This window comes from Dama dama, chromosome 32 (assembly GCF_033118175.1).
Source record: "Dama dama isolate Ldn47 chromosome 32, ASM3311817v1, whole genome shotgun sequence".
In the NCBI taxonomy this organism is placed as follows: domain Eukaryota; kingdom Metazoa; phylum Chordata; class Mammalia; order Artiodactyla; family Cervidae; genus Dama; species Dama dama.
In genome coordinates this window covers 1,454,425-1,475,139 of record NC_083712.1, presented here as the reverse complement: position 1 = coordinate 1,475,139, position 20,715 = coordinate 1,454,425, and positions in this window count along the sequence as shown.

Genomic DNA, 20,715 nt, shown 5'->3' with positions numbered 1-20,715 from the left:
AAATATGAAGAGCTTCAAAAGGTGTCAAAAATATGAGGAGCATGAAACGGTCTGAAAAATAGGAGGAGCATGAAACGGTGATCAAAAACATGAAGAGCCTGAAAAGGTGTGAAAAATATGAAGAGCTTCAAAAGGTGTGAAATACATGAGGAGCATGAAACGGGCTGAAAAATAAGAGAAGCATGAAGTGCTGTGGAAAAACATGAAGAGCCTGAAAAGCTGTGAAAAATATGAAGAGCTTCAAAAGGTGTGAAATACATGAGGAGCATGAAATGGCCTGAAAAATAGGAGAAGCATGAAGTGGTGTGTAAATATATGAAGAGCTTGAAAAGGTGTGAAAAATATGAAGACCTTCAAAAGGTGTCAAAATGAGATGAGCATGAAACGGTCTGAAAAATAGGAGGATCATGAAACGGTGTTGAAAAACATGAAGAGCCTGAAAAGATGTGAAAAATATGAAGAGCTTCAAAAGGTGTCAAAAATATGAGGAGCATGAAACGTTCTGAAAAATAGGAGGAGCATCAACCTGTGTTCAAAAACATGAAGAGCCTGAAAAGGTGTGAAAAATATGAAAAGCTTTAAAAGGTGTCAAAAATGAGATGAGCATGAACCCATCTGAAAAATAGGAGGAGCATGAAGCGGTGTTGAAAGACATGAACAGCCTGAAAAGGTGTGAGAAATATGAAGAGCTTCAAAATGTGTCAAAAATTTGAGGAGCATGAAACGGTCTGCAAAAATGTAGGAGCATGAAGTGATGTTGAAAAACTTGAAGAGCATGAAAAGGTGTGAAAAATATGAAGAGGTTCAAAGTTGTGAAATACAAGAGGATCATGAAACGGTGTGAAAAACTGGAGGAGCATGAAGCAGAGTTCGAAAACATGAAGAGCCTGAAAAGGTTTGAAAAATATGAAGAGCTCAAAAAGTGTCAAAAATATGAGGAGCATTAGACGATCTGAAAAATACGAGGAGCATGAAGCAGTGTTCAAAAACATGAAGAGCTTCAAAAGGTATGAAAAATATGAGAGCTTCAAAAGGTGTCAAAATTATGAGGAGCATGAAACGGTCTGAAAAATAGGAGGAACATGAAGCGGTGTTCAAACACATGAAGAGCCTGAAAATGTGTGAAAATTATGAAGATCTTCAAAAGGTGTCAAAATTATGAGGAACATGAAACGGTTTGAAAAATAGGAGGAGCATGAAACGGTGTTGAAAAACATGAAGAGCCTGAAAAGGTGTGAAAAATATGAAGAGCTTCAAAATCTTTGAAAATATGAAGAGCTTTCAAAGGTGTGAAATACATGAGGAGCATGAAACTCTCTGAAAAATAGGAGGAGCCTGAAATGGTGTTCAAAAACATGAATAGACTGAAAAGGTGTGAAAAATAAGAAGAGCTTCAAAAGGTGTCAAAAATATGAGGAGCATGAAACGGTCTGAAAAATAGGATGAGCATGAAGTGGTGTGGAAAAATATGAAGAGCCTGAAAAGTTTTGAAAAATATGAAGAGCTTCAAAAGGTGTGAAATACATGAGGAGCATGAAACTCTCTGAAAAATAGGAGGAGCATGAAGCGGTGTTCAAAAACATGAAGAGCCTGAAAAGGTGTGAAAAATATGAAGAGCTTCAAAAGGTGTCAAAAATATGAGGAGCATGAAACGGTGTGAAAAATAGGAAGAACATGAAGCGGTGTTCAAAAACTTGAAGAGCCTGATAAGTTGTGAAAAATATGAAAAGCTTCAAGAGGTGTCAAAAATGAGATGAGCATGAAACGGTCTGAAAAATAGGAGGAGTATGAAGCGGTGTTGAAAAAATGAAGAGCCTGAAAAGGTGTGAAAAATATGAAGAGCATCAAAAGGTGTCAAAAATATGAGGAGGATGAAACGGTCTGAAAAATAGGAAGAACATGAAGCGGTGTTCAAAAACTTGAAGAGCCTGATACGTTGTGAAAAATATGAAAAGCTTCAAGAGGTGTCAAAAATGAGATGAGCATGAAACGGTCTGAAAAATAGGAGGAGTATGAAGCGGTGTTGAAAAAATGAAGAGCCTGAAAAGGTGTGAAAAATATGAAGAGCATCAAAAGGTGTCAAAAATATGAGGAGGATGAAACGGTCTGAAAAATAGGAGGAACATGAAGCGGTGTTCAAAAACTTGAAGAGCCTGAAACGTTGTGAAAAATATGAAAAGCTTGAAGAGGTGTGAAAAATATGAGGAGCATGATATGGTTTGAAAAATGGGATTAGCATGAAACGGTGTATAAAAACATGAAGAGACCTGAAAAGGTGTGAAAAATACGAAGAGCTTCAAAAGGTGTCAAAAATATGAGGAGCATGAAATGGTCTGAAAAATAGGAGGAGCATGAAACGGTTTTGAAAAACATGAAGAGCCTGAAAACTTGTGAAAAATATGAAGAGCTTTAAAAGGTGTGAAAAATATGAAGAGCTTCAAAGGTGACAAAAATGAGATGAGCAAGAAACGGTCTGAAAAATAGGAGGAGCATGAAGTGGTGGAGAAAATAATAAAGAGCCTGAAAATGTGTGAAAAATATGAAGAGCTTCAAAATGTTTCAATAATATGAAGAGCATGAAACGGTCTGAAAATCAGGAGGATCATGAAGCGGTGTTCAAAAACATGAAGAGCCTGAAAAGGTGTGAGAAATATGAAGAGCTCAAAAAGTGTTAAAAATATGAGGAGCATGAAACGATCTGAAAAATACGAGGAGCATGAAGCAGTGTTCAAAAACATGAAGAGCTTCAAAAGGTATGAAAAATATGAGAGCTTCAAAAGGTGTCAAAAATATGAGGAGCATGAAACGGTCTGAAAAATAGGAGGAACATGAAGCGGTGTTCAAACACATGAAGAGCCTGAAAATGTGTGAAAATTATGAAGATCTTCAAAAGGTGTCACAATTATGAGGAACATGAAACGGTTTGAAAAATAGGAGGAGCATGAAACGGTGTTGAAAAACATGAAGAGCCTGAAAAGGTGTGAAAAATATGAAGAGCTTCAAAATCTTTGAAAAATATGAAGAGCTTTCAAAGGTGTGAAATACATGAGGAGCATGAAACTCTCTGAAAAATAGGAGGAGCCTGAAATGGTGTTCAAAAACATGAATAGACTGAAAACGTGTGAAAAATATGAAGAGCTTCAAAAGGTGTGAAAAATATGAGGAGCATGATACGGTCTGAAAAAGAGGAAGAGCATGAAGCTGTGTTCAAAAACATGAAGAGCCTGAAAAGTTGTGAAAAATATCAATAGCTTCAAAAGGTGTCAAAAATGAGATGAGCATGAAACGGTCTGAAAAATAGGAGGAGCATGAAGCGATGTTCAAAAACATGAAGAGCCTGAAAAGTTGTCAAAAATATGAAAGGCTTCAAAAGGTGTGAAAAATATGAGGAGCATGAAACGGTCTGAAAAATCGGAGAAGCATGAAGCGGTGTTGAAAAATATGAAGAGCCTGAAAACGTGTGGAAAATATGAAGAGATTCATAAATGTGAAAAATATGAAGAGCTTCAAAAGGTGTGAAAAATATGAAGAGCTTCAAAAGGTGTCAAAATGAGATGAGCATGAAACGGTCTGAAAAATAGGAGGAGCATGAAGTCGTGTTGAAAAAAAGGAAAAGTCTGAAAAAGTGTGAAATATATGAAGAGCTTCAAAAGGTGTCAAAAATATGAGGAGAATGAAACGGTCTGAAAAATAGGAGGAGCATGAAGCGATGTTGAAAAACATGAATTGTCTGAAAACGTGTGGAAAATATGAAGAGATTCATAAATGTGAAAAATATGAAGAGCTTCAAAAGGTGTGAAAAATCTGAAGAGCTTCAAAAGGTGTCAAAAAAGAGATGAGCATGAAAATGTCTGAAAAATAGGAGGAGCATGAAGCGGTGTTGAAAATCATGAAGAGCCTGAAAACGTGTGAAAAATATGAAGACCTTCAAAATTTGTCAAAAATATGAAGAGCTTCAAAAGGTGTAAAAATGAGATGAGCATGAAACGATCTGAAAAATAGGAGGAGCATGAAGTGGTGTTGAAAAAATGAAGAGCCTGGAAAGGTGTGAAATATCTGAAGAGCTTCAAAAGGTGTCAAAAATATGAGGAGCATGAAACGGTCGGTAAAATACGATGAGCATGAAGCGGTGTTGAAAAACATGAAGAGCCTGAAAATGTGTGAAAAATATGAAGAGCTTCAAAAGGTGTCAAAAATATGAGGAGCATGAAACAATCTGAAAAATAGGAGGAGCATGAAGCGGTGTTCAAAAACATGAAAAGCCTGAAAAGGTGTGAAAAATATGAAGAGCTTCAAAAGGTGTCAAAAATATGAGGAGCATGAAACGTTCTGAAAAATAGGACGAGCATGAAGCAGTGATAAAAAACATGAAGTGCCTGAAAAGGTGTGAAAAATATGAAGAGTTCCTAAAGGTGTCAAAAATATGCGGAGCACCAAACGGTCTCAAAAATAGGAGGAGCATGATGTGGTGTTGAAAAATATGAAGAGCCTGAAAATGAGTGAAAAATATGAAGAGCTTCAAAAAGTGTCAAAAATATGAGGAGCATGAAACGGTCTGAAAAAGAGGAAGAGCATGAAGAAGTGTTCAAAAACATGAAGAGCCTGAAAAGGTGTGAAAAATACGAAGAGCTTCAAAAGTTTTCAAAAATATGAGGAGCATGATACGGTTTGAAAAATAGGAGGAGCATGAACCGGTGTTGAAAAACATCAAGAGTGTGAAAACGTGTGAAAATATGAAGAGCTTCAAAAATATTAAAAATATGAAGAGCTTCAAAAGTTTTGAAAAATATGAAGAGATTAAAAAGGTGTCAAAAATGAGATGAGCATGAAACGGTCTGAAAAATAGGAGGAGCATGAGCGGTGTTGAAAATCATGAAGAGCCTGAAAAGGTGTGAAAAATCTGAAGAGCTTCAAAAGGTGTGAAATACATAAGGTGCATGAAACTCTCTGAAAAATAGGAGGAGCATGAAGCGATGTTCAAAAACATGAAGAGCCTGAAAATGTGTGAAAAATATGAAGAGCTTCAAAAGGTGTCAAAATTGAGATGAGCATGAAACGGTCTGAAAAATAGGAATAGCATGAAGCAGTGTTGAAAAACATTAAGAGCTGAAAACGTGTGAAAAATATGAAGAGCTTCAAAAGTTGTCAAAAATGAGATGAGCATGAAACGGTCTGAAAAATAGGAAGAGCATGAAGCGGTGGTGAAAAACATTAAGAGTTGAAAACGTGTGAAAAATATGAAGAGTTTCAAAAGGTGTCAAAAATATGAGGAGCATGAAACGGTCTGAAAAATAGGAGGACCATGAAACGGTGACCAAAATCCTGAAGAGCGTGGAAAGGTGTGAAAAATATGAAGAGCTTCAAAGGTGTGAAATACATGAGGAGCATGAAACGGGCTGAAAAATAGGAGAAGCATGAAGTGGTGTGGAAAAACATGAAGAGCCTGAAAAGATGTGAAAAATATGAAAAGCTTCAAAAAGTGTCAAAAATATGAGGAGCATGAAACGGTCTGAAAAATAGGAGGAGCATGAAGCTGTGTTCAAAAACATGAAGATCTTAAAAGGGTGTGAAAAATATGAAGAGCTTCAAAAGGTGTGAAAATTATGAGGAGCATGAAACGGTCTGAAAAATAGAAGCAGCATGAAACGGTTTTGAAAAACATGAAGAGCCTGAAAACTTGTGAAAAATATGAAGAGCTTTAAAAGGTGTGAAAAATATGAAGAGCTTCAAAGGTGACAAAAATGAGATGAGCATGAAACGGTCTGAAAAATAGGAGGAGCATGAAGTGGTGGAGAAAAACATGAAGAGCCTGAAAAGGTGTGAAAAATATGAAGAGCTTCAAAATGTTTCAAAAATATGAAGAGCATGATACGGTCTGAAAAACAGGAGGATCATGAAGTGGTGTTCAAAAACATGAAGAGCCTGAAAAGGTGTGAAAAATATGAAGAGCTTCAAAAGGTGTCAAAAATATGAGGAGCATGAAACGGTCTGAAAAATAGGAGGAGCATGAAACGGTGATCAAAAACATGAAGAGCCTGAAAAGGTGTGAAAAATATGAAGAGCTTCAAAAGGTGTGAAATACATGAGGAGCATGAAACGGGCTGAAAAATAAGAGAAGCATGAAGTGCTGTGGAAAAACATGAAGAGCCTGAAAAGCTGTGAAAAATATGAAGAGCTTCAAAAGGTGTGAAATACATGAGGAGCATGAAATGGCCTGAAAAATAGGAGAAGCATGAAGTGGTGTGTAAATATATGAAGAGCTTGAAAAGGTGTGAAAAATATGAAGACCTTCAAAAGGTGTCAAAATGAGATGAGCATGAAACGGTCTGAAAAATAGGAGGATCATGAAACGGTGTTGAAAAACATGAAGAGCCTGAAAAGATGTGAAAAATATGAAGAGCTTCAAAAGGTGTCAAAAATATGAGGAGCATGAAACGTTTGAAAAATAGGAGGAGCATCAACCTGTGTTCAAAAACATGAAGAGCCTGAAAAGGTGTGAAAAATATGAAAAGCTTTAAAAGGTGTCAAAAATGAGATGAGCATGAACCCGTCTGAAAAATAGGAGGAGCATGAAGCGGTGTTGAAAGACATGAAGAGCCTGAAAAGGTGTGAGAAATATGAAGAGCTTCAAAATGTGTCAAAAATTTGAGGAGCATGAAACGGTCTGCAAAAATGTAGGAGCATGAAGTGCTGTTGAAAAACTTGAAGAGCATGAAAAGGTGTGAAATATATGAAGAGGTTCAAAGTTGTGAAATACAAGAGGATCATGAAACGGTGTGAAAAACTGGAGGAGCATGAAGCAGAGTTCGAAAACATGAAGAGCCTGAAAAGGTTTGAAAAATATGAAGAGCTCAAAAAGTGTCAAAAATATGAGGAGCATGAGACGATCTGAAAAATACGAGGAGCATGAAGCAGTGTTCAAAAACATGAAGAGCTTCAAAAGGTATGAAAAATATGAGAGCTTCAAAAGGTGTCAAAAATATGAGGAGCATGAAACGGTCTGAAAAATAGGAGGAACATGAAGCGGTGTTCAAACACATGAAGAGCCTGAAAATGTGTGAAAATTATGAAGATCTTCAAAAGGTGTCAAAATTATGAGGAACATGAAACGGTTTGAAAAATAGGAGGAGCATGAAACGGTGTTGAAAAACATGAAGAGCCTGAAAAGGTTTGAAAAATATGAAGAGCTTCAAAATCTTTGAAAAATATGAAGATCTTCAAAAGGTGTCAAAATTATGAGGAACATGAAACGGTCTGAAATATAGGAGGAGCATGAAGCGCTGTTCAAAAACAGGAAGAGCCTGAAAAGTTTTGAAAAATATGAAGAGCTTCAAAAGGTGTGAAATACATGAGGAGCATGAAACTTGCTGAAAATTAGGAGAAGCATGATGTGGTGTGGAAAAACATGAAGAGCCTGAAAAGGTGTGAAAAATATGAAAAGCTTCAAAAGGTGTCAAAAATGAGATGAGCATGAAACGGTCTGAAAAATAGGAGGTGCATGAAGCATTGTTGAAAAACATGAAGAGCCTGAAAATGTGTGAGAAATATGAAGAGGTTAAAAAGGTGTCAAAAATATGAGGAGCATGAAACGGTCTTAAAAATACAAGGAGCATGAAGCGGTGTTGAAAAACATGAATAGCCTGAAAATGTGTGAAATATATGAAGAGCTTAAAAATGTGTCAAGTATATGAGGATCATGAAACGGTCTGAAAAATAGGAGGATCATGCAACGCTGTTCAAAAACATGAAGAGCCTGAAAAGGTGTGAAAAATATGAAGAGCTTCAAAAGGTGTGAAAAATATGAGGAATATGAAATGGTCTGAAAAATAGGAGGAGCATGAAGTTGTGTTCAAAAACATGAAGTGCCAGAAAAGTTGTGAAAATAATGAACACCTTCAAAAGGTGTCAAAAAATATGAGGAGCATGAAACGGTCTGAAAAATAGGAGGAGCATGAAACGGTGATCAAAACAGGAAGAGCCTGAAAAGGTGTGAAAAATATGAAGAGCTTCAAAAGGTGTGAAATTCATGAGCAGCATGAAAGGAGCTGAAAAATCTGAGTAGCATGAAGTGGTGTGGAAACACATGAAGAGCCTGTAAAAGTGTGAAAAATATGAAGAGCTTCAAAAGGTGTGTAATACATGAGGAGCATGAAACTCTCTGAAAAATACAAGGAGCATGAAGTAGTATTCAAAAACATGAAGAGCCTGAAAAGGTGTGAAAAATATGAAGAGCTTAAAAAGGTGTGAAAATTATGAGGAGCATGATATAGTTTGAAAAATGGGATTAGCATGAAGCGGTGTTCAAAAACATGAAGAGCCTGAAAAGGTGTGAAAAATATGAAGATCTTCAAAAGGTGTCAAAAATGAGATGAGCATGAAACGGTCTGATAAATAGGAGGAGCATGAAGCTGTGTTGAAAAACATGAAGAGCCTGAAAAGGTGTGAAAAATATGAGGAATATGAAATGGTCTGAAAAATATGAGGAGCATGAAACGGTCTGCAAACCTGGAGGAGCTTGAAGTGGTGTTGAAAAACATGAAGAGCCTGAAAAGGTGTGAAAAATCTGAAAAGCTTCAAAAGGAGTCAAAAATGAGATGAGCATGAAACGGTCTGAAAAATAGGAGGAGCATGAAGTGGTGTTGAAAAAATGAAGAGCCTGAAAAGGTGTGAAAAATATGAAGATCATCAAAAGGTATCAAAAATATGAGGAGCATGAAACGGTCTGAATAATAGGAGGAGAATGTAACGGTGATCAAAAACATGAAGAGCCTGAAAAGGTGTGAAAAATATGAAGAGCTTCAAAAAGTGTCAAAAATATGAGGAGCATGAAACGGTCTGAATAGTAGGAGGAGAATGTAACGGTGATCAAAAACATGAAGAGCCTGAAAAGGTGTGAAAAATATGAAGAGCTTCAAAAGGTGTAAAATATGAGGAGCATGAAACGGTCTGAAAAATAGGAGGAGCATGAAGCGGTGTTCAAAAACATGAAGAGCCTGAAAAGGTGTGAAAAATATGAAGAGCTTCAAAAGGTGTGAAATATATGAGGAGCATGAAACGGTCTGCAAACATGGAGGAGCTTGAAGTGGTGTTGAAAAACATGAAGAGCCTGAAGAGGTGTGAAAAATATGAAGAGCTTCAAAAGGTGTGAAATACATGAGGAGCATGAAACGTGCTGAAAAATAGGAGAAGCATGAAGTGGTGTAGAAAAACATGAAGAGCCTGAAAAGGTGTGAAAAATATGAAGAGCTTCAAAAAGTGTGAAAAATATGAGGAGCATGAAACGGTCTGAAAAATAGAAGTAGCATGAAACGGTGTTGAAAAACATGAAGAGCCTGAAAAGGTGTGAAAAATATGAAGAGCTTCAAATGGTGTGAAATAAATGAGGAGCATGAAACGGGCTGAAAAATAGGAGAAGCATGCAGTGGTGTAGAAAAACATGAAGAGCCTGAAAAGGTGTGAAAAATATGAAGAGCTTCAAAAGGTGTGAAAAATATGAGGAGCATGAAACGGTCTGAAAAATAGGAGAAGCATGAAGTGGTGTAGAAAAACATGAAGAGCCTGAAAAGGTGTGAAAAATATGAAGAGCTTCAAAAGGTGTGAAAAATATGAGGAGCATGAAACGGTCTGAAAAATAGAAGCAGCATGAAACGGTGTTGAAAAACATGAAGAGCCTGAAATGGTGTGAAAAATATGAAGAGCTTCAAAAGGTGTGAAAAATATGAAGAGCTCCAAAAGGTGTCAAAAATTTGATGAGCATGAAACGGTCTGAAAAATAGGAGGAGCATGAAGCGGTGTTGAAAAACATGAAGAGCCTGAAAAAGTGTGAAAAATATGAAGAGCTTAAAAGGTGTGAAAAATATGAGGAGCATGATATGGTTTGAAAAATAGGATTAGCATGAAGCGGTGTTCAAAAACATGAAGAGCCTGAGAAGGTGTGAAAAATATGAAAAGATTCAAAAGGTGTCAAAAATGAGATGAGCATGAAACGGTCTGACAAATAGGAGGTGCATGAAGCGTTGTTGAAAAACATGAAGAGCCTGAAAAGGTGTGAGAAATATGAAGAGCTTAAAAAGATGTGAAAAATATGAAGAGCTTAAAAAGGTGTCAAAAATATGAGGAGCATGAAACGGTCTTAAAAATACAAGGAGCATGAAGCGGTGTTGAAAAACATGAATAGCCTGAAAATGTGTGAAATATATGAAGAGCTTAAAAATGTGTCAAGTATATGAGGAGCATGAAACGGTCTGAAAAATAGGAGGATCATGCAACAGTGTTGAAAAACATGAAGAGCCTGAAAATGTGTGAAAAATATGAAGAGCTTCCAAAGTTGTCAAAAATATGAGGAGCATGAAACGGTCTGAAAAATAGGAGGAGAATGTAACGGTGATCAAAAACATGAAGAGCCTGAAAAGGTGTGAAAAATATGAAGAGCTTCAAAAGGTGTAAAATATGAGGAGCATGAAACGGTCTGAAAAATAGGAGGAGCATGAAGCGGTGTTCAAAAACATGAAGAGCCTGAAAAGTTGTGAAAAATATGAAAAGCTTCAAAAGGTGTCAAAAATGAGATGAGCATAAAACGGTCTGAAAAATAGGAGGAGCATGAAGCGGTGTTCAAAAACTTGAAGAGCCTGAAACGTTGTGAAAAATATGAAAAGCTTCAAAAGGTTTCAAAAATGAGATGAGCATGAAACGGTCTGAAAAATAGGAGGAGCATGAAGTGGTGTTGAAAAACTTGAAGAGCCTGAAAAGGTGTGAAAAATATGAAAAGCTTCAAAAGATGTCAAAAATATGAGGAGCATGAAACGGTCTGAAAAATAGGAGGAGCATGAAGTGGTGTGGAAAAATATGAAGAGCCTGAAAAGTTTTGAAAAATATGAAGAGCTTCAAAAGGTGTGAAATACATGAGGAGAATGAAACTCTCTGAAAATTAGAAGGAGCATGAAGCGGTGTTGAAAAACATGAAGAGCCTGAAAAGGTGTGAACAATATGCAGAGCCTAAAAAGGAGTGAAAAATATGAGGAGCATGAAACGGTCAGACAAATAGGAGGAGCATGAAACGGTGTTCAAAAACATAACGAGCCTGAAAAGGTGTGAAATATATGAAGAGCTTAAAAAGGTGTCAAAAATATGAGGAAAATGAAACTGTCTGAAATATAGAAGGAGCATGAAGTTTTGTTCAAAACATGAAGAGCCTGAAAAGGTGTGAAAAATATGAAGAGTTTCAAAAAGTGTCAAAAATATGAGGAGCATGAAACGGTCTGAAAAATAGGAGGAGCATGAAGCGGAGTTGAAAAACATGAAGAGCCTGACAAGGTGTGAAATATATGAGGAGCTTCAAAAGGTGTCAAAAATATGAGGAGCAGGAAAAGTTCTGAAAAATAGGAGGAGCATGACCTGGTGTTGAAATACATGAAGAGTCTGAAAAGATGTGAAAAATATGAAGAGCTTCAAAAGGTGTAAAAAATAGAAGAGCTTCAAAAAGTGTCAAACATATGAGGAGCATGAAACTTTCTGAAAAATAGGAGGAGCATGAAGCGTTGTTGAACACATGAAGAGCCTGAAAAGGAATGAAAATATGAAGAGCTTCAAAAGGTGTCAAAAATATGAGGAGCATGAAACGGTCGGAAAAATAGGAGTAACATAAAACGGTGTTCAAAAACATGAAGAGCCTGAATAGGTGTGAAAAATATGAGGAGTTCCATAAGGTGTCAAAAATAGGAGGAGCATGAAATGGTGTTCAAAAACATGAAGAGCCTGAAAAGGTGTGAAAAATATGAATAGCTTCAAAGGTGTGAAAATATGAGGAGTATCAAACGGTCAGAAAAATAGCAGGAGCATGAAGCGGCGTTAAACAACATGAACAGCCTGAAAAGGTGTGAAAAATATGAAGAGGTTCAAAAAGTTTGAAAAATATGAAGAGCTTCAAAATGTGTCAAAAATATGAGGAGTATGAAGTGGTGTTGAAAAAATGAAGAGCATGAAAAGGTGTGAAAAATATGAAGAGCCTGAAAAGGTGTGAAAGATATGAAGAGCTTCAAAAGGTGGCAAAAATATGAAGAGTTTCAAAATATGTCAAAAATATGAGGAGCATGAAACGGTGTTCAAAAACATGAAGAGCCTGAAAAGGTGTGAAAAATATGAAGAGCTTCAAAAGGCGTCAAAAATATGAGGAGCATGAAACGGTCTGAAACATAGGAGAAGCATGAAACCGTGTTCAACAACATGAAGAGCCTGAAAAGGTGTGAAAAATATGAAGAGCTTCAAAAGGTGTCAAAAATATGAGAAGCTTGAAACCGTTTGAAAAATAGGAGGAGCATGAAACTGTGTTGAAAAACATGAAGAGCCTGAAAAGCTGTGAAAAATATGAAGAGCTTCAAAAGGTGTGAAAAATATGAAGATCTTCAAAAGGTGTCAAAAATATGAGGAGCATGAAACGTTCTGAAAAATAGGAGGAGCATGAAACGGTGTTGAAAATCATTAAGAGCCTGAAAAGGTGTGAAAAATATGAAGAGTTTCAAAAAGTGTCAACAATATGAGGAACATGAAACGGTCTGAAAAATAGGAGGAGCAGGAAACTTTGTTCATAAACATGAAGAGCCTGAAAAGGTGTGAAAAATACGAAGAGCTTAAAAAGGCGTGGAAAATATGAAGATTATGAAAAGGTGTGAAATATAGGAGAAGCATGAAGCGGTGTTCCAAAACAAGAAGAGCCTGAAAAAGTGTGAAAAATATGAAGAGCTTCAAAAGGTATCAAAAATATGAGGAGCATGAAACGGTCTGAAAAATAGGAGGAGCATGAAACGGTGTTCAAAAACATGAAGAGCCTGAAAAGGTGTGAAAAAAATGAAGAGCATCAATAGGTGTCAAAAATATGAGGAGCAGGAAATGGTCTGAAAAATAGGAGGAGCATGAAGCGGTGTTCAAAAACATGAAGAGCCTGAAAAGGTGTGAAATATATGAAGAGCTTCAAAAGGTGTCAAAAATATGAACAGCTTCAAAATGTGTGAAAAATATGAGGAGAATGAAACTTCTAAAAAATAGGAGGAGCATGAAACGGTGTACAAAAACATGAAGAGCCTGAAAAGGTGTGAAAAATATGAAGAGCTTCAAAAGGTGTCAAATATATGAGGAGCATGAAATAGTCTGAAAAATAGGAAGAGCATGAAACGGTGTTGAAAATCTTGAAGAGCCTGAAAAAGTGTGAATTATATGAAGAGCTTCAAAACGTGTCAAAAATACGAGGAGCATGATACGGTCTGAAAAATAGGAGGAGCATGAAGCGGTGTTGAAAAACATGAATAGCCTGAAAATGTGTGAAATATATGAAGAGCTTAAAAATGTGTCAAGTATATGAGGAGCATGAAACGGTCTGAAAAATAGGAGGATCATGCAACGCTGTTCAAAAACATGAAGAGCCTGAAAAGGTGTGAAAAATATGAAGAGCTTCAAAAGGTGTGAAAAATATGAGGAATATGAAATGGTCTGAAAAATAGGAGGAGCATGAAGTTGTGTTCAAAAACATGAAGTGCCAGAAAAGTTGTGAAAATAATGAACACCTTCAAAAGGTGTCAAAAAATATGAGGAGCATGAAACGGTCTGAAAAATAGGAGGAGCATGAAACGGTGATCAAAACAGGAAGAGCCTGAAAAGGTGTGAAAAATATGAAGAGCTTCAAAAGGTGTGAAATTCATGAGCAGCATGAAAGGAGCTGAAAAATCTGAGTAGCATGAAGTGGTGTGGAAACACATGAAGAGCCTGTAAAAGTGTGAAAAATATGAAGAGCTTCAAAAGGTGTGTAATACATGAGGAGCATGAAACTCTCTGAAAAATACAAGGAGCATGAAGTAGTATTCAAAAACATGAAGAGCCTGAAAAGGTGTGAAAAATATGAAGAGCTTAAAAAGGTGTGAAAATTATGAGGAGCATGATATAGTTTGAAAAATGGGATTAGCATGAAGCGGTGTTCAAAAACATGAAGAGCCTGAAAAGGTGTGAAAAATATGAAGATCTTCAAAAGGTGTCAAAAATGAGATGAGCATGAAACGGTCTGATAAATAGGAGGAGCATGAAGCTGTGTTGAAAAACATGAAGAGCCTGAAAAGGTGTGAAAAATATGAGGAATATGAAATGGTCTGAAAAATATGAGGAGCATGAAACGGTCTGCAAACCTGGAGGAGCTTGAAGTGGTGTTGAAAAACATGAAGAGCCTGAAAAGGTGTGAAAAATCTGAAAAGCTTCAAAAGGAGTCAAAAATGAGATGAGCATGAAACGGTCTGAAAAATAGGAGGAGCATGAAGTGGTGTTGAAAAAATGAAGAGCCTGAAAAGGTGTGAAAAATATGAAGATCATCAAAAGGTATCAAAAATATGAGGAGCATGAAACGGTCTGAATAATAGGAGGAGAATGTAACGGTGATCAAAAACATGAAGAGCCTGAAAAGGTGTGAAAAATATGAAGAGCTTCAAAAAGTGTCAAAAATATGAGGAGCATGAAACGGTCTGAATAGTAGGAGGAGAATGTAACGGTGATCAAAAACATGAAGAGCCTGAAAAGGTGTGAAAAATATGAAGAGCTTCAAAAGGTGTAAAATATGAGGAGCATGAAACGGTCTGAAAAATAGGAGGAGCATGAAGCGGTGTTCAAAAACATGAAGAGCCTGAAAAGGTGTGAAAAATATGAAGAGCTTCAAAAGGTGTGAAATATATGAGGAGCATGAAACGGTCTGCAAACCTGGAGGAGCTTGAAGTGGTGTTGAAAAACATGAAGAGCCTGAAAAGGTGTGAAAAATATGAAGAGCTTCAAAAGGTGTGAAATACATGAGGAGCATGAAACGTGCTGAAAAATAGGAGAAGCATGAAGTGGTGTAGAAAAACATGAAGAGCCTGAAAAGGTGTGAAAAATATGAAGAGCTTCAAAAAGTGTGAAAAATATGAGGAGCATGAAACGGTCTGAAAAATAGAAGTAGCATGAAACGGTGTTGAAAAACATGAAGAGCCTGAAAAGGTGTGAAAAATATGAAGAGCTTCAAATGGTGTGAAATAAATGAGGAGCATGAAACGGGCTGAAAAATAGGAGAAGCATGAAGTGGTGTAGAAAAACATGAAGAGCCTGAAAAGGTGTGAAAAATATGAAGAGCTTCAAAAGGTGTGAAAAATATGAGGAGCATGAAACGGTCTGAAAAATAGGAGAAGCATGAAGTGGTGTAGAAAAACATGAAGAGCCTGAAAAGGTGTGAAAAATATGAAGAGCTTCAAAAGGTGTGAAAAATATGAGGAGCATGAAACGGTCTGAAAAATAGAAGCAGCATGAAACGGTGTTGAAAAACATGAAGAGCCTGAAATGGTGTGAAAAATATGAAGAGCTTCAAAAGGTGTGAGAAATATGAAGAGCTCCAAAAGGTGTCAAAAATTTGATGAGCATGAAACGGTCTGAAAAATAGGAGGAGCATGAAGCGGTGTTGAAAAACATGAAGAGCCTGAAAAAGTGTGAAAAATATGAAGAGCTTAAAAGGTGTGAAAAATATGAGGAGCATGATATGGTTTGAAAAATAGGAGTAGCATGAAGCGGTGTTCAAAAACATGAAGAGCCTGAGAAGGTGTGAAAAATATGAAAAGATTCAAAAGGTGTCAAAAATGAGATGAGCATGAAACGGTCTGACAAATAGGAGGTGCATGAAGCGTTGTTGAAAAACATGAAGAGCCTGAAAAGGTGTGAGAAATATGAAGAGCTTAAAAAGATGTGAAAAATATGAAGAGCTTAAAAAGGTGTCAAAAATATGAGGAGCATGAAACGGTCTTAAAAATACAAGGAGCATGAAGCGGTGTTGAAAAACATGAATAGCCTGAAAATGTGTGAAATATATGAAGAGCTTAAAAATGTGTCAAGTATATGAGGAGCATGAAACGGTCTGAAAAATAGGAGGATCATGCAACAGTGTTGAAAAACATGAAGAGCCTGAAAATGTGTGAAAAATATGAAGAGCTTCCAAAGTTGTCAAAAATATGAGGAGCATGAAACGGTCTGAAAAATAGGAGGAGAATGTAACGGTGATCAAAAACATGAAGAGCCTGAAAAGGTGTGAAAAATATGAAGAGCTTCAAAAGGTGTAAAATATGAGGAGCATGAAACGGTCTGAAAAATAGGAGGATCATGCAACGGTGTTCAAAAACATGAAGAGCCTGAAAAGGTGTGAAAAATATGAAGAGCTTCAAAAGGTGTGAAAAATATGAGGAATATGAAATGGTCTGAAAAATAGGAGGAGCATGAAGTTGTGTTCAAAAACATGAAGTGCCAGAAAAGTTGTGAAAATAATGAACACCTTCAAAAGGTGTCAAAAAATATGAGGAGCATGAAACGGTCTGAAAAATAGGAGGAGCATGAAACGGTGATCAAAACAGGAAGAGCCTGAAAAGGTGTGAAAAATATGAAGAGCTTCAAAAGGTGTGAAATTCATGAGCAGCATGAAAGGAGCTGAAAAATCTGAGTAGCATGAAGTGGTGTGGAAACACATGAAGAGCCTGTAAAAGTGTGAAAAATATGAAGAGCTTCAAAAGGTGTGTAATACATGAGGAGCATGAAACTCTCTGAAAAATACAAGGAGCATGAAGTAGTATTCAAAAACATGAAGAGCCTGAAAAGGTGTGAAAAATATGAAGAGCTTAAAAAGGTGTGAAAATTATGAGGAGCATGATATAGTTTGAAAAATGGGATTAGCATGAAGCGGTGTTCAAAAACATGAAGAGCCTGAAAAGGTGTGAAAAATATGAAGATCTTCAAAAGGTGTCAAAAATGAGATGAGCATGAAACGGTCTGAAAAATATGAGGAGCATGAAGCTGTGTTGAAAAACATGAAGAGCCTGAAAAGGTGTGAAAAATATGAGGAATATGAAATGGTCTGAAAAATATGAGGAGCATGAAACGGTCTGCAAACCTGGAGGAGCTTGAAGTGGTGTTGAAAAACATGAAGAGCCTGAAAAGGTGTGAAAAATCTGAAAAGCTTCAAAAGGAGTCAAAAATGAGATGAGCATGAAACGGTCTGAAAAATAGGAGGAGCATGAAGTGGTGTTGAAAAAATGAAGAGCCTGAAAAGGTGTGAAAAATATGAAGATCATCAAAAGGTATCAAAAATATGAGGAGCATGAAACGGTCTGAATAATAGGAGGAGAATGTAACGGTGATCAAAAACATGAAGAGCCTGAAAAGGTGTGAAAAATATGAAGAGCTTCAAAAAGTGTCAAAAATATGAGGAGCATGAAACGGTCTGAATAGTAGGAGGAGAATGTAACGGTGATCAAAAACATGAAGAGCCTGAAAAGGTGTGAAAAATATGAAGAGCTTCAAAAGGTGTAAAATATGAGGAGCATGAAACGGTCTGAAAAATAGGAGGAGCATGAAGCGGTGTTCAAAAACATGAAGAGCCTGAAAAGGTGTGAAAAATATGAAGAGCTTCAAAAGGTGTGAAATATATGAGGAGCATGAAACGGTCTGCAAACCTGGAGGAGCTTGAAGTGGTGTTGAAAAACATGAAGAGCCTGAAAAGGTGTGAAAAATATGAAGAGCTTCAAAAGGTGTGAAATACATGAGGAGCATGAAACGTGCTGAAAAATAGGAGAAGCATGAAGTGGTGTAGAAAAACATGAAGAGCCTGAAAAGGTGTGAAAAATATGAAGAGCTTCAAAAATGTGAAAAATATGAGGAGCATGAAACGGTCTGAAAAATAGAAGTAGCATGAAACGGTGTTGAAAAACATGAAGAGCCTGAAAAGGTGTGAAAAATATGAAGAGCTTCAAATGGTGTGAAATAAATGAGGAGCATGAAACGGGCTGAAAAATAGGAGAAGCATGAAGTGGTGTAGAAAAACATGAAGAGCCTGAAAAGGTGTGAAAAATATGAAGAGCTTCAAAAGGTGTGAAAAATATGAGGAGCATGAAACGGTCTGAAAAATAGGAGAAGCATGAAGTGGTGTAGAAAAACATGAAGAGCCTGAAAAGGTGTGAAAAATATGAAGAGCTTCAAAAGGTGTGAAAAATATGAGGAGCATGAAACGGTCTGAAAAATAGAAGCAGCATGAAACGGTGTTGAAAAACATGAAGAGCCTGAAATGGTGTGAAAAATATGAAGAGCTTCAAAAGGTGTGAAAAATATGAAGAGCTCCAAAAGGTGTCAAAAATTTGATGAGCATGAAACGGTCTGAAAAATAGGAGGAGCATGAAGCGGTGTTGAAAAACATGAAGAGCCTGAAAAAGTGTGAAAAATATGAAGAGCTTAAAAGGTGTGAAAAATATGAGGAGCATGATATGGTTTGAAAAATAGGAGTAGCATGAAGCGGTGTTCAAAAACATGAAGAGCCTGAGAAGGTGTGAAAAATATGAAAAGATTCAAAAGGTGTCAAAAATGAGATGAGCATGAAACGGTCTGACAAATAGGAGGTGCATGAAGCGTTGTTGAAAAACATGAAGAGCCTGAAAAGGTGTGAGAAATATGAAGAGCTTAAAAAGATGTGAAAAATATGAAGAGCTTAAAAAGGTGTCAAAAATATGAGGAGCATGAAACGGTCTTAAAAATACAAGGAGCATGAAGCGGTGTTGAAAAACATGAATAGCCTGAAAATGTGTGAAATATATGAAGAGCTTAAAAATGTGTCAAGTATATGAGGAGCATGAAACGGTCTGAAAAATAGGAGGATCATGCAACAGTGTTGAAAAACATGAAGAGCCTGAAAATGTGTGAAAAATATGAAGAGCTTCCAAAGTTGTCAAAAATATGAGGAGCATGAAACGGTCTGAAAAATAGGAGGAGAATGTAACGGTGATCAAAAACATGAAGAGCCTGAAAAGGTGTGAAAAATATGAAGAGCTTCAAAAGGTGTAAAATATGAGGAGCATGAAACGGTCTGAAAAATAGGAGGAGCATGAAGCGGTGTTCAAAAACATGAAGAGCCTGAAAAGTTGTGAAAAATATGAAAAGCTTCAAAAGGTGTCAAAAATGAGATGAGCATAAAACGGTCTGAAAATTAGGAGGAGCATGAAGCGGTGTTCAAAAACTTGAAGAGCCTGAAACGTTGTGAAAAATATGAAAAGCTTCAAAAGGTTTCAAAAATGAGATGAGCATGAAACGGTCTGAAAAATAGGAGGAGCATGAAGTGGTGTTGAAAAACTTGAAGAGCCTGAAAAGGTGTGAAAAATATGAAAAGCTTCAAAAGATGTCAAAAATATGAGGAGCATGAAACGGTCTGAAAAATAGGAGGAGCATGAAGTGGTGTGGAAAAATATGAAGAGCCTGAAAAGTTTTGAAAAATATGAAGAGCTTCAAAAGGTGTGAAATACATGAGGAGAATGAAACTCTCTGAAAATTAGAAGGAGCATGAAGCGGTGTTGAAAAACATGAAGAGCCTGAAAAGGTGTGAACAATATGCAGAGCCTAAAAAGGAGTGAAAAATATGAGGAGCATGAAACGGTCAGACAAATAGGAGGAGCATGAAACGGTGTTCAAAAACATAACGAGCCTGAAAAGGTGTGAAATATATGAAGAGCTTAAAAAGGTGTCAAAAATATGAGGAAAATGAAACTGTCTGAAATATAGAAGGAGCATGAAGTTTTGTTCAAAACATGAAGAGCCTGAAAAGGTGTGAAAAATATGAAGAGTTTCAAAAAGTGTCAAAAATATGAGGAGCATGAAACGGTCTGAAAAATAGGAGGAGCATGAAGCGGAGTTGAAAAACATGAAGAGCCTGACAAGGTGTGAAATATATGAGGAGCTTCAAAAGGTGTCAAAAATATGAGGAGCAGGAAAAGTTCTGAAAAATAGGAGGAGCATGACCTGGTGTTGAAATACATGAAGAGTCTGAAAAGATGTGAAAAATATGAAGAGCTTCAAAAGGTGTAAAAAATAGAAGAGCTTCAAAAAGTGTCAAACATATGAGGAGCATGAAACTTTCTGAAAAATAGGAGGAGCATGAAGCGTTGTTGAACACATGAAGAGCCTGAAAAGGAATGAAAATATGAAGAGCTTCAAAAGGTGTCAAAAATATGAGGAGCATGAAACGGTCGGAAAAATAGGAGTAACATAAAACGGTGTTCAAAAACATGAAGAGCCTGAATAGGTGTGAAAAATATGAGGAGTTCCATAAGGTGTCAAAAATAGGAGGAGCATGAAATGGTGTTCAAAAACATGAAGAGCCTGAAAAGGTGTGAAAAATATGAATAGCTTCAAAGGTGTGAAAATATGAGGAGTATCAAACGGTCAGAAAAATAGCAGGAGCATGAAGCGGCGTTAAACAACATGAACAGCCTGAAAAGGTGTGAAAAATATGAAGAGGTTCAAAAAGTTTGAAAAATATGAAGAGCTTCAAAATGTGTCAAAAATATGAGGAGTATGAAGTGGTGTTGAAAAAATGAAGAGCATGAAAAGGTGTGAAAAATATGAAGAGCCAGAAAAGGTGTGAAAGATATGAAGAGCTTCAAAAGGTGGCAAAAATATGAAGAGTTTCAAAATATGTCAAAAATATGAGGAGCATGAAACGGTGTTCAAAAACATGAAGAGCCTGAAAAGGTGTGAAAAATATGAAGAGCTTCAAAAGGCGTCAAAAATATGAGGAGCATGAAACGGTCTGAAACATAGGAGAAGCATGAAACCGTGTTCAACAACATGAAGAGCCTGAAAAGGTGTGAAAAATATGAAGAGCTTCAAAAGGTGTCAAAAATATGAGAAGCTTGA